We start from the raw sequence: 14,848 nt of genomic DNA, 5'->3' as shown, positions 1-14,848 counted from the left end.
TTCTCCAGCACCTGTTGTTTCCTGACTTTTTAATGATGGCCATTCTAACTGGTTTGAGATGGTATCTCATTGTGGTTTTGATTTGCACTTCTCTGATGGCCAGTGATGATGAGCATTTTTTCATGTGTTTTTTGGCTGCATAAATGTCTTCTTTTGAGAAGTGTCTGTTCATGTCCTTTGCCCACTTTTTAATGGGGTTGTTTGTTTTTTTCTTGTAAATTTGTTTGAGTTCATTGTAGACTCTGGATATTAGCCCTTTGTCAGATGAATAGGTTGCAAAAATTTTCTCCCATTCTGTAGGTTGCCTGTTCACTCTGATGGTAGTTTCTTTTGCTGCGCAGAAGCTCTTTAGTTTCATTAGATCCCATTTGTCAATTTTGGCTTTTGTTGCCATTGCTTTTGGTGTTTTAGACATGAAGTCCTTGCCCACGCCTATGTCCTGAATGGTATTGCCTAGGTTTTCTTCTAGGGTTTTTATGGTTTTAGGTCTAACATGTAAGCCTTTAATCCATCTTGAATTAATTTTTGTATAAGGTGTAAGGAAGGGATCCAGTTTCAGCTTTCTACATATGGCTAGCCAGTTTTCCCAGCACCATTTATTAAATAGGGAATCCTTTCCCCATTTCTTGTTTTTGTCAGGTTTGTCAAAGATCAGATAGTTGTAGATATGTGGCATTATTTCTGAGGGCTCTGTTCTGTTCCATTGATCTATGTCTCTGTTGTGGTACCAGTACCATGCTGTTTTGGTTACTGTAGCCTTGTAGTATTGTTTGAAGTCAGGTAGCATGATACCTCCAGCTTTGTTCTTTTGGCTTAGGATTGACTTGGCGATGCGGGCTCTTTTTTGGTTCCATATGAACTTTAAAGTAGTTTTTTCCAATTCTGTGAAGAAAGTCATTGGTAGCTTGATGGGGATGTCATTGAATCTATAAATTACCTTGGGCAGTATGGCCATTTTCACAATATTGATTCTTCCAACTCATGAGCATGGAATGTTATTCCATTTGTTTGTATCCTCTTTTATTTCATTAAGCAGTGGTTTGTAGTTCTCCTTGAAGAGGTCCTTCACATCCCTTCTAAGTTGGATTCCTAAGTATTTTATTGTCTTTGAAGCAATTGTGAATGGGAGTTCACTCATGATTTGGCTCTCTGTTTGTCTGTGATTGGTGCACAAGAATGCTTGTGATTTTTGTACATTGATTTTGTATCCTGAGACGTTGCTGAAGTTGCTAATCACCTTAAGGAGATTTTGGGCTGAGACAATGGGGTTTTCTAGATATACAATCATGTCATCTGCAAACAGGGACAATTTGACTTCCTCTTTTCCTAATTGAATACCCTCTATTTCCTTCTCCTGCCTGATTGCCCTGGCCAGAACTTCCAGCACTATGTTGAATAGGAGCGGTGTGAGAGGGCTTCCCTGTCTTGTGCCAGTTTTGAAAGCGAATGCTTCCAGTTTTTGCCCATTCAGTATGATATTGGCTGTGGGTTTGTCATAGATAGCTCTTATTATTTTGAGATACATCCCATTAATACCTAATTTATTGAGAGTTTTTAGCATGAAGGGTTGTTGAATTTTGTCAAAGGCCTTTTCTGCATCTTTTGAGATAATCATGTGGTTTTTGTCTTTGGTTCTGTTTATATGCTGGATTACATTTATTGATTTGCGTATGTTGAACCAGCCTTGCATCCCAGGGATGAAGCCCACTTGATTATGGTGTATAAGCTTTTTGATGTGCTGCTGGATTCGGTTTGCCAGTATTTTATTGAGGATTTTTGCATCAATGTTCATCAAGGATATTGGTCTGAAATTATCTTTTTTGGTTGTGTCTCTGCCAGGCTTTGGTATCAGGATGATGCTGGCCTCATAAAATGTGTTAGGGAGGATTCCCTCTTTTTCTATTGTTTGGAATAGTTTCAGAAGGAATGGTACCAGTTCCTCCTTGTACCTCTGGTAGAATTCGGCTGTGAATCCATCAGGTCCTGGACTCTTTTTGGTTGGTAAGCTATTGATTATTGCCACAATTTCAGAGCCTGTTGTTGGTCTATTCAGAGATTCAACTTCTTCCTGGTTTAGTCTTGAGAGGGTGTATGTGTCGAGGAATTTATCTATTTCTTCTAGATTTTCTAGTTTATTTGCGTAGAGGCGTTTATAGTATTCTCTGATGGTAGATTGTATTTCTGTGGGATCGGTGGTGATATCGCCTTTATCATTTTTTATTGCGTGTATTTGATTCTTCTCTCTTTTCTTCTTTATTAGTCTTGCTAGTGGTCCATCAATTTTCTTGATCTTTTCAAAAAACCAGCTCCTGGATTCATTAATTTTTTGAAGGGTTTTTTTGTGTCTCTATTTCCTTCAGTTCTGCTCTGATTTTAGTTATTTCTTGCCTTCTGCTAGCTTTTGAATGTGTTCGCTCTTGCTTTTCTAGTTCTTTTAATTGTGATGTTAGGGTGTCAATTTTGGATCTTTCCTGCTTTCTCTTGTGGGCATTTAGTGCTATAAATTTCCCTCTACACACTGCTTTGAATGTGTCCCAGAGATTCCGGTATGTTGTGTCTTTGTTCTCATTGGTTTCAAAGAACATCTTTATTTCTGCCTTCATTTCATTATGTACCCAGTAGTCATTCAGGAGCAGGTTGTTCAGTTTCCATGTAGTTGAGTGGTTTTAAGTGAATTTCTTAATCCTGAGTTCTAGTTTGATTGCACTGTGGTCTGAGAGACAGTTTGTTATAATTTCTGTTCTTTAACATTTGCTGAGGAGAGCTTTACTTCCACCTATGTGGTCAATTTTGGAATAGGTGTGGTGTGGTGCTGAAAAAACTGTATATTCTGTTGATTTGGGGTGGAGAGTTCTGTAGATGTCTATTAGGTCCACTTGGTGCAGAGCTGAGTTCAATTCCTGGATATCCTTGTTAACTTTCTGTCTCATTTATCTGTCTAATGGTGACAGTGGAGTGTTAAAATCTACCATTATTATTGTGTGAGTGTTTAAGTCCCTTTGTAGGTCACTCAGGACTTGCTTTATGAATCTGGGTGCTCCTGTATTAAGTGCATATATATTTAGGATAGTTAGCTCTTCTTGTTGAATTGATCCCTTTACCATTATGTAATGGCCTTCTTTGTCTCTTTTGATCTTTGTTGGTTTAAAGTCTATTTTATCAGAGACTAGGATTGCAACCCCTGCCTTTTTTTGTTTTCCATTTGCTTGATAGATCTTCCTCCATCCCTTTATTTTGAGTCTATGTGTGTCTCTGCACATGAGATGGGTTTCCTGAATACAGCACACTGATGGGTCTTGACTCCTTATCCAGTTTGCCAGTCTGTGTCTTTTAATTGGAGCATTTAGTCCATTTACATTTAAAGTTAATATTGTTATGTGTGAATTTGATCCTGTCATTATGATGTTAATTGGTTATTTTGCTCATTAGTTGATGCAGTTTCTTCCTAGCCTCGATGGTCTTTACAATTTGGCATGTTTTTGCTGTGGCTGGTACCGGTTGTTCCTTTCCATGTTTAGTGCTTCCTTCAGGAGCTCTTTTAGGGCAGGCCTGGTGGTGACAAAATCACTCAGCGTTTGCTTGTCTGTAAAGTATTTTATGTCTCCTTCACTTATGAAGCTTAGTTTGGCTGGATATGAAATTCTGGGTGGAAAATTCTTTTCTTTAAGAATGTTGAATATCGGCCCCCACTCTCTTCTGGCTTGTAGAGTTTCTGCCGAGAGATCAGCTGTTAGTCTGATGGGCTTCCCTTTGTGGGTAACCCGACCTTTCTCTCTGGCCACCCTTAACATTTTTTCCTTCATTTCAACTTTGGTGAATCTGACAATTATGTGTCTTGGAGTTGCTCTTCTCAAGGAGTATCTTTGTGGCATTCTCTGTAGTTCCTGAATCTGAATGTTGGCCTGCCTTGCTAGATCGGGGAAGTTCTCCTGGATAATATCTTGCAGAGTGTTTTCCAACTTGGTTCCATTCTCCCTGTCATTTTCAGGTACACCAATCAGACGTAGATTTGGGCTTTTCACATAGTCCCTAATTTCTTGGAGGCTTTGTTCGTTTCTTTTTATTCTTTTTTCTCTAAACTTCCCTTCTCACTTCATTTCATTCATTTCATCTTCCATCACTGATACCCTTTCTTCCAGTTGATCGCATCGGCTCCCGTGGCTTCTGCAATCTTTGCGTAGTTCTCGAAACTTGGCTTTCAGCTCCATCAGCTCCTTTAAGCCCTTCTCTCCATTGGTTATTCTAGTTATCCATTTGTCTAATTTTTTTTCAAAGTTTTTAACTTCTTTGCTATTGTTTTGAATTTCCTCCCGTAGTTTGGAGTAGTTTGATCGTCTGAAGCCTTCTTCTCTCAACTCGTCAAAGTCATTCTCCATCCAGCTTTGTTCCGTTGCTGGTGAGGAACTGCGTTCCTTTGGAGGAGGAGAGGTGCTCTGCTTTTTAGAGTTTCCAGTTTTTCTGCTCTGTTTTTTCCCCATCTTTGTGGTTTTATCTACTTTTGGTCATTGATGATGGTGATGTACAGATGGGTTTTTGGTGTGGATGTCCTTTCTGTTTGTTAGTTTTCCTTCTACCAGACAGGACCCTCAGCTGCAGGTCTGTTGGAGTTTGCTAGAGGTCCACTCCAGACCCTGTTTGGCTGAGTGTCAGCAGCGGTGGCTGCAGAACAGTGGATTTTCGTGAGACCACAAATTCAACTGTCTGATAGTTCCTCTGAATGTTTTGTCTCAGAGGAGTACCTGGCCGAATGAGGTGTCAGTCTGTCCCTACTGGGGGGTGCCTCCCAGTTAGGCTGCTCGGGGGTCAGGGACCCACTTTAGGAGGCAGTCTGTCCATTCTCAGATATCCAGCTGCGTGCTGGGAGAACCACTACTCTCTTCAAAGCTGTCAGTCAGACAAGGACGTTTAGGTCTGCGAGGTTCCTGCTGAATTTTTGTGTGTCTGTGCCCTGCCCCCAGAGGTGAAGCCTACAGAGGCAGGCAGGCCTCTTTGAGCTGTGGTGGGCTCCACCCAGTTCGAGCTTCCTGGCTGCTTTGTTTACCTAAGCAAGCCTGGGCAATGGCAGGCACCCCTCCCACAGCCTCACTGCCACCTTGCAGTTTGATCTCAGACTGCTGTGCTAGCAATCAGGGAGATTCCTTGGGCATAGGACCCTCCTAGCCAGGTGCAGGACACAATCTCCTGGTGTGCCATTTTTCAAGCTTGTTGGAAAAGTGCAGTATTAGGGTGAGACTGACCCTGGTTTCCAGGTGCCATCTGTTACCCCTTTCTTTGACTAGGAAAGGGAACTCTCTGACCTCTTGCACTTCCCGAGTGAGGCAATGCCTCACCCTGCTTCGGCTCGCACACAGTGCGCTGCACCAACTGTCCTGCACCCACTGTTTGGCACTCCCTAGTGAGATGAACCCAGTACCTCAAACAGAAATGCAGAAATCACCCGTCTTCTGTGCCGCTCACGCTGGGAGCTGTAGACCGGAGCTGTTGCTATTCAGCCATCTTGGCTCCACCCGCCAAATTTGATTTTTCATGTCCCCTACACACTGTCATAAAGCGGATGGTAAAGACAGAATGCATCTGAAAAGTCAAACTCATGTCAGCTAAATTGATAGATTTATCTTAGCATCGAAAGCCATGTCACTCAGTCCCCTCCTACTCACCCCCAGTATAAAAACTGAAACAGTGATGGAATTTCCAGAGCATTTGTTTACTCCCTTTAACTACCATTGCTCTTTGCTGAGTGATGATGCAGGGCAGATGGTGTCAGGGAGAGAAATCATTAACTAGCTCAGGATTGAAAGGGGATGAAGATGCTGGAAATGTGTTGATGTTTGAGAAGGATGTGTGGAAATGAAGAAGGGGCTAAAGAGGACAGCCTTATCACCAACAACATAAGCATATCCCTTGCTCTCTAATTCTGCCCAAAAGGGAAAGGCACAGGGCTTCAGTCTCAAATGAGAGAGCCACTTTTGTAGTCTGGGGTAAAGATATCATGCATACCTTTCCTTCCTTCCCCTCCACTGTGCTAGATCTGAGAAGTGATGAAAGCCAAGAAATATTGAGCTGTTGGATTTTTTTTTTTTACAAAATGCTATGTATGCCAAGGGTTATTTGCTTAATATCCTTCATCTTGGATCAAAATGATGAGAAATTTAAAACCAAGAGTTTCCCTGAAACACTGCTTTTTAAACATTCTCTGGTGAAGGTTGTTTTTTTTTTTAATTTTCAATTACTTGCAGATCAATACAAGGTCCCATTGCACGCCTGAGCAGTTTGCAACTTGCACAGCATGAGACTCACCTCATGAGTTCAGCAGCACTCAAACTGGTCTAAACACTTGAACAAGACAGACTAGTCCACTGATCATGGCTTGGATGTCGTAGCAGTGTCAAATTGCTACAAGTGCTTCCAACTGCTTACTCTTTGTTTCTGTATTTTTGTCATTATACACTAGTAAACAAGCAGTTCTGGGACCTGAAGCAATGCTCTGTTGTTGGCCATCACAAATATAAGGTTGAATTTGCCAGATGCACTGTCTAGTCAAGGTTAATTATTCCTAGACAACTCTGACTTGCCATCTGTGTAGCTGTTGCTAGATGCACAAGTAGAATTAGTTATAGTAGTGTGGGCTCATTAGGTAGAACCATTCAAAGTGTATATCATTTATATCTCATAGATGAGAACACATGATCCAGATACTTATTAAATTATTGGATAGATCAAATTTCCATTAACTATACCTCTAACACAGAGGCTATCATCTGTGTAAATACACAGATGATAGAACATACAGAACAAGAACATGCAGGCTCAATATTTGTCACTAAAGTTATTTTATCATTAATTATTTTCAACATAATCTAATTTTCTTCTACAATCTGGAAAATATTTGGATTTTTTTGCATGCTGCATGTCTGCTTCTTTATAGTGCCTTCTTTCAAACACCTGAATCATAAATGAAGAAAAAACAACTTGAGAAAGATACAGTTGTGGATATTTCAGCCTTCTTGCTCTTTTCAAAACCACCTTACCTGCTAACTTCTATTGCCTCTCCCCACCAGAGTTGATTATTGTTTTTTTCTTTCACATGGCTCAACTGGTCTAACACTCTTGGAAAACAAATATTTGTTTCCAGCCCATGGAAATACACATAGTGTACTCAAGCCAGAAGGTCTGAGAAAGCAAACTGTCAGGTGCTGCTACTCCTTTGGAGAACCTGGATCCCATGAAAACATCTGAAATATAGTTCCGTAACATCATCTATTATTAAAAGATAATTTTTATTGCCTTGAAATATCTCCTTGAAGAGTATTTTCTTACTGAAGTGTTTTGTGTTTAACTTGTCAAAAATTAAGGAAAGCCTTATGGAGCTGAAGGACTCGCATTCTGCGTTGTCTTTCCAGAGGACTAAATTAGTAATGTGTAAAAGTGGCTCAGAAAAAGATATCAGCGTATCATCAGGAAGAGTTTTTAATACTCTTAAGATTTTATGTATTACATATATAGTATATATTTTTAGTATAGCTTTTTAAAGACAGAATGGGCAACTTGTGAGTTAGCAAGCCTCCCCCCATTTCCAGAGCACTTTAGCAGAAGCTAGATAACAACTTATTGGTAGGGTGTCCTAATTTATCATCACTCTTGAGAGTAAAGGGGGACAGTATTAATAATTAGTGTGGGACAGCACTTGGCAATAAACTGGGACTGTCTGGGCAAAAAGAAAAAAATTGTAAATCCTATCTGTGAATGATGTCATAGAAGAGAGTCCTGCCTGATGGGGGAATTTGGCTTAGGTGAGCCCTATAGTGTATACTCACTTGACTATTTTCTGCACTACCATTTCCTCATAACTTTTTCCGATAACTTATTTTTCTAATATTCTCTAAACAGGAAGAAGTTTGAAATGCATTATTAAGGATTAGATTTTAAATTATGTTTAGGAAGATTTATGTGTAAATTGTGTTATAATTCTTTTAAATCCTGTAACATAAATTAGCTTGTAATAATCACAGAAAAAAAATCTTAATGTGTGTGTGTGTGTGTGTGTGTGTGTGTGTGTGTGTGTGTGTGTGTGTGTGTCTGTGTAGGACTATGTTCCAGCTGGCCTTGTTAAGTGAGCGTTCTTGTTAATTATAAAGCAGTCTTGAGTGTGATACCACTGTTTATTATTGATACCTTCAACCTGCTTCTGAGATTCTTCTTATGAGTTAGAGTATCCCCAGAATCCTAAATGGGGAACCTCACTTCCATATTAGGTAAGCTGATGTCAATTACAATAAAGATTATGAGAATTATAAGTTAGACAAAAGGCAAGATAGTTCCTTTGAGAGGAAAGCATGCCTTACAACTCTATGAGTTGTTTGGAAAGTTAGGTATTTGTGACAATAATCAATGAATAAGTACATATTTAAGCTTTAAAATAGCCATTGACAAAAATATGAATCATGGTGGAATTCAAAAAAAGTTCATTGTGTTTTCTTTAAAAAAATATGTGGCTAGAAAACTGTCTCTGAGAAAGATTAAGGGTAGAAATTATTCAACCTATAAGTGCTTTATTAAGCATCTGTTATGTATTAGGCTCTGAGGTAGGAGCTAATGGGTACAAAAATGGTCCTTGTTCTCTGCATTCATGACTCTAGTAGTGTATTGGAAAGAGATGGATATTTCTGTTAATGATATAGCATTAACAAATGAGATTTCTCATGATCCTAATTTTCTAGATTTCTAGGACTCTAACCAGTCTTAACATTTGTATAAGTAATCAGAAATACTTTGCAAAAACTCATATTTTGCAGATCAGGCTCACTTGGGTAGTGAAAAGACAATCTTTAGAGGATTTCACAGGGTTTTAGTAGTGAGCAGGAAAATGGCAGGCTAATTGAAATGTGGAAAAACCTGAGGTGTCATGTAAATTTAAAGGAAAATAGTCCAAACTGTAGTCATAGATTCTTGGAGTCTGATCAAAGGCAGTGAGTGTAGGAGTCTCTGTAGACTAGTTCTGAAGGTATCTATGCAATGTGTTGATGTGGTCAAGCAGACATCATCAAGAATAGAAAACACACTACTGATGTACAAAATTATGGTGTTTTATAACCTAACACATTATATATTAAAAACTTGTCAGTTGCAAAGAAAAGGTGTAATATAACCAGAAAAGATTCTGTAAATAATAATTAAAATAATTGATGAGGTAAGAGAATTATCTTTTATAAAAATAGCAAAAGGATTAGGATTCTTCATTATGAAAAGATGAGACGTGTTTTGAAGTGTTAATGTCATTGAATTATGTGACTGTGATTTTCCCCCAAATTGAAAACTACTAGAATAAGAAGCCTTGAATAAAAAAATATAGGCTGCACTGAAGTTCTGTCAATTATATTCCTAATAGATTACATTAGCCCTGAGAGATGGTACAGATACTTCCCAAACAATTTATATAAAATTATGACTGCATAAAAAATTAGCCTGTTCCTAAAGGAAAGCATCTCTGAGCTCAGAGATTCATTGCAAGGAAAACCTCTTTGCCTTTCCTGATGTTTTCTGTTGTATAAATACAGTTGAAGTGAACACTTAGTTTGACTCATAATTCTACTTTTTTTGTATTCTGTTCAAGATACAAGAGAATCAAAATGACAAAGCACTTATGAAGAATGCTCCAGTCTATTTTCCTTAAGTGTATAAGTAGCTATTTTTTTTCTGCCCAAAGTCAATATTTCAAGTATTTTCTTACTTTACTAATGCTATCACAACTCATCATTTATAGCCCCTTCAAAGGGCCATTAGTGTTTCACAATATGTAATGCAGGGGTGCCCAATCTTTTGGTTTCCCTGGCCACATTGGAAGAAGAATAATTGTCTTGGGCCACACATAAAATACACTAAAACTAACAATAGCTGATGAGCTAAAACAAATTGCGAGAAAACATCACAATGTTTTAAGCAAGTTTATGAATTCATGTTGTACCACATTCAAAGCCATCCTGGGCCTCATGCGGCCCGCGGGCCACGGGTTGGACAAGTTTGAATTGTAACAAATGTAGTCACCTTCAGGGAAGCACTCACTACACATTTTTTGCCATGCCACTGGGGAGAAGGCAAGTGTGTGATTCACTAGCCCTTTAGCTCATAAACATCCCTGCTGTGTCCTGCCTTGAGTTAAAAATCAGGAATATCAGCATGTGACTTGTTGCATAAGTATACAAACTCAGCCAGTGTCTCATTGTACCATTTACTTCACTGCCTCTAAAGTTCTGTGGCGTTTCCATAACAAACCCCAGCACATGCTGACTAGAGAAGAACCCCAGCAGACCACAGTGATTGACTTAATTTGGAGGTTAAAATGTTCTTTCTCTGGTAGTTTCTATTATCACTGCGACTTTTCTTGAGACACGAGATCAGTCTCCCCATGCTTAACCCAGGGGAGTTAGGCCAGTTTTCTGTTGCTGAAATTCACTTTGCTTATTTTCACTAGCAAACTGGTTTCATAAGCATAATCTCGCCAGACTGTATGTCATTTTTCTCCCTTCATTGTAGGAAATGATTGTGTGTGTTGAGGAAAGGATTGATGCTTTGCCACCTTTGGAGGGAGCAATTATTTTGTGAGAAAGCTTGAGAATAATTAATTTATGTTGGATTGAAAAATAAATGGAAGCATTTTTCAGTTCCTTTTAATACACAGATTCTTAGAGTAAAGCATATTCATTTGAAATACACAAACTTTAGAAAAATATTTAATTAAGTATATTTGGATAGTGGACTATTGTATCCCAAAAAGGGTCTCTTATGTCTCTACGTTTGCACAGAATACTAGTGTATGGGTGTTTGCACTTGAATAATTCCCAAATTGGCACAAATTAATTAGCAAATGCATGTGCTTGGTTCTTTTACATTGCTGTTGTCAATATCATCAATCTTGATTTCCAGCAAGATCCTGAACACCTTAGTCACGAATTTTATCGTGAAAATGTTAAGTGCGCTTGTTCCATCTATATGCTGATGACCCTAAAGGTACACATCCAACTCTGATTACTCTTCTGGGCTTCAAATCTATATCCAGGCTCCTTCCTACCAACCCCAGCTTAAAATCAAACTCTTGATCTTTCCACCCAGACATGCTCCTCCAATCTCCCAGTTGCTCATGCTGGAAACTTAAACATCACCTTTGATTTCTCTCTTGCCTTCACTTTCCACACCCAGTTTCTCAGAAATGTATGATGACTCTGCCTTGGATATATATATTTAGAATTCAGCCTCTTCTTTCTTACCCCTTGGCCTCATCGGCCTAGGCATCTCTTTGACTTTGGCAGTAGCCTCCTCCTTGCTGTTGTCATCCTGCAGTTAGTGTGTTCTTCATGCAGCAACCAGAGTGGTATTTTTAAAAAAATAGATCAGATCCTATCAGACCCCTCTGCTTAAAGTCCTTGTATTTTTCCATCAAGCTGACGAAAAAATTCAAATTTATCATGGCCTATGAGCCCCTCCATTGTCTGGCTTCTGGCTCCTTCTCTGAACTCATTTCTGAGTCTCCCCATTGTTCACCCTGCTCCAGTGATACTGGCCTCCTTACTGCTTCTTGAATATGTTGAGCTTGTTCCTGTCTGAGGGCCTTTGCATTCACCAGGAATGTTCTTTCCCAGAAACTCCCATGAGTCATGCCCCACCCCCTCAGTTCATGTCTGTTTTCAAATGCCACCACCTCATTTTCTGACCACCCTATCTAAAGAGGCACCTTCATCACTCTGTTCTTTTATCCTGCTCTATTTTGTTCATGACACTTATTACTTTTTGATATTTTTATTCATTTTTGTTTGCTTTGTCTTCTCCATTTTAGTATAAGTTCAGTGAAGGCAAAAACTTAATCTTTTTTTAAAAATTTATTCACTGCTCTATCCTGAGGGCCTAGAACACTGCCTAGCATATGGTAGTTATTCAGGAATGAAGGAATGAATGAGCATGTGAGTGAATACATTTTAGTCTTGATTATGAATATCCTACAGCTTACTTCTTACTGGATTTTTTCTCTCAGTTTTAAGCTTCAACGGATTTATTTAATGATAACTACATGTTTTGTGAGGATATAAAAATGGTACTGAATAATTACATGGCACTTCGTACTTTACATTCTGCTTTTACATACATTGTTTTATTGTGTTAGATGTTTAAGAAGTCATCCAAAGAAATTCCAGGCTAGTAATACAAAGACAAAAAGAAAAACATTTATGAAAATCTTATAAGGAGCATCACTGAAACTCAAATTCATGAAAATTAATAGTATCCAGATTTTAGAAACACACACATGCATGCACACATGCACACACAGAGTGAGAGATGAAATGAATGGTTCAAGCCAAGCATCAATAATTAAGTTATCCTGAAATATTGTAAATGGGTGAAAGGACTAGATAAAAGTGGCATTCCACATCTGGAGATTGGAATATGGGAAGTCATGGTCAGAGACAGAAAATTATGTTCAAGGAACAGCAAGTTTTGCTTTGATGGAAAGAGACTCTTTATAACTGGAAGTTATGACAAACTAAATGTGGTAATATTGTGTGTGTGTGTGTATGTGTGATAATGGAGAGTGTGATAGCAGAATTAAATTGTGGGAAGTTTTAAAGCTATAGAACAAGACATTCCTCCAGATTTTCAGAAGAGTACTGACAGAAGTATAGAGAAGGATATACCACTTAATGAAATACAGAGTGGATTGAAAGGATGGTAAGGTGAGACACAGGGAGAGGAACTGAGGAGATTGCTGAAATATTTCAAGAGATGGAAAAATGACAGAGTTCCAGATGAACTCTACACTTGAAATTGATTTCTTTCTCCATGGTTCACAAATGAATCATCACAATGGCAAACTCAAGAGGAAAGTAACCAGGAAAATCCTACCCCAATGGAGATTAAGTAATCTGTGAGCTGACACCCCCATTTTCCCCAACATAAGCATTCTTGAGCCATACGGAGCTATAATAGAAGGAAACACATTTCCTGGATCAGCTCTTTGCCTCTACAAAGTAGCTTAGAGCCCAAATTATTGATATATATAATTTAGTACTATAAATTACTTAACAGCTATTGTATTTAGTATAAGTAATTATTGTTACTTTTTAAAATGTACCAATGAACTTGATCTTAGGATTTTTTTTTTCAATGACTCGAGCTGGTTTGCAGACCCCACTCCATAATTATAGACTTCTGTTCTTAAATGTTAGCTTCTTTGTTTGGCAGTATTATACTTGTTTCTTTCTCACTGAGATAAATGTTCCTAACAAAAAGAGATAATAAATGTTTTGGGTGATGGATAGCCCGGTTACACTTATTTGATCATTATACATTGAATACTTGTATCAAAATATCACAGTACCCCATAAATGAGTATAACTCTTACGTATTTACAAAAATTAAAAAAGAAAAATCTAACATATAATTTTTGGTCCTCCCAATTCTTTGCTCCGAAATTTCTAAATTATATAACATTGGCATTGAAAGAGACCAAGAGATGTCATAGCCCACCTGTAGGCAAGACCATATCTAAAATACATTAGCAAGATGAAAAGCTATTGCAGTACTTGCTTCTAAGACTGCTTAGCCCAGTGTTTCCACCAAACTCAGGGCAGAGCTGTGGAGGAGCTGAAGTTTGTGTTTTGTCTTGTCCGTTGCTCATCCTCGCCGCTCGTTCTGTCTACCTCCTTCTTTGATCTTCCTTTCTCAGTTAATTACATCATCTGGAAATATGGCCTTGTGAACTAATCACTTTCTCCAGGAACATTTGCATTTTAATAATAATCACTACCAGTCACCATGCTAAATGCTTTGCATACATTATTTCAAATTCTTAAAACAACCCTCTTAGTACTATCCCCATTTAACAACAAAGAAATTGAGTCCCCGAGAACTTAAGTAACTTGGTTCAAAGTCACAGACTACCACACATAATTAACAAGTATCAGGGTTTGAATTTCTCTATCTGATTGCAATGTCTACATTCCTTCCATCACATCATACTAATTCTTGTAGAAACCTAAAGCCCTCAAGACTTAAAAAAATGAAATTTCCAGGAGCTTACTTAACTAGTTGGTGAAAAATTTGATAAGGGGATAAGGATATTCCAGATGGGATATCTCTGTTTATCTACTCCACATATTTAAAAGTCAGTCTGACTTTATCTCTGTCAGGAAGCACCTTTTGTTAAACCACTGTGATGCTGGGCTTAACTCTACTTGGAGAGAGTCTTAGGTTCCTTGTTTGTCAGTACAGTTCATCAGTCTTGTTTGGCAACTGTACCCCAGTGGACACCCACATGTGTTCCTCATAAGAGAAGAAAAGTACAGTCTTTCAGTTCAGGCACCTGGACAGCTTATGTGACTGTCTTGGGCTTCAGGCTTTACCTTTGGGTGGGACATATTTTTATGCCCACACAGTTCCATCAAGTAGCATCGCATCAACTTGCACCTGTTTTACTCCAGAACTTCTTCCTTTCCAGGTTCCAACCATCTTAGAGCGTTGCTAGTTACTGACAGTCAGGCAGATCTGATTGTCAGAGGCTTCTTTGCATTATCAGAAAATTATCCTTCATATCCTTGTGCCACATTGTCAGTTTCTTCTCATTTTTTTCCTCAATGGCAATGGCTAAAATGCCAGGGGCTCCATATTGCTTCAGACAGTGCTTCATCTGCTGCTGTCATCTTGCAGATATCTTCCCTCAGCCTTTTAGCCTCATCTCTCTTCTCTTTAGTCACTTTGGAGGCTTTCTCCAGCTCCCTCCCACTGTGCCCCACCTCTTTATTTAGTTCCTAGAACTGGACACAGTGGTTGGCAGGACTTGACCAACACAGGACACAAGACAGCA

At 38.7% G+C, this 14,848-nt stretch overlaps 1 protein-coding gene across 7 annotated transcripts in view; it reads left to right on the top strand.

The window, feature by feature from the left end:
• The window catches only part of DNM3 (dynamin 3), a 604,830-nt gene that overhangs the window by 449,551 nt on the left and 140,431 nt on the right, over window positions 1-14,848 (top strand). The gene's annotated exons all lie outside the window — the stretch shown is intronic.

This window comes from Hylobates moloch, unplaced genomic scaffold (genome assembly GCF_009828535.3).
Source record: "Hylobates moloch isolate HMO894 unplaced genomic scaffold, HMol_V3 SCAFFOLD_8, whole genome shotgun sequence".
Lineage (NCBI taxonomy): Eukaryota > Metazoa > Chordata > Mammalia > Primates > Hylobatidae > Hylobates > Hylobates moloch.
The sequence above is the reverse complement of the archived record's forward strand: the minus strand, read 5'-3'. Positions and strand labels throughout refer to the sequence as shown.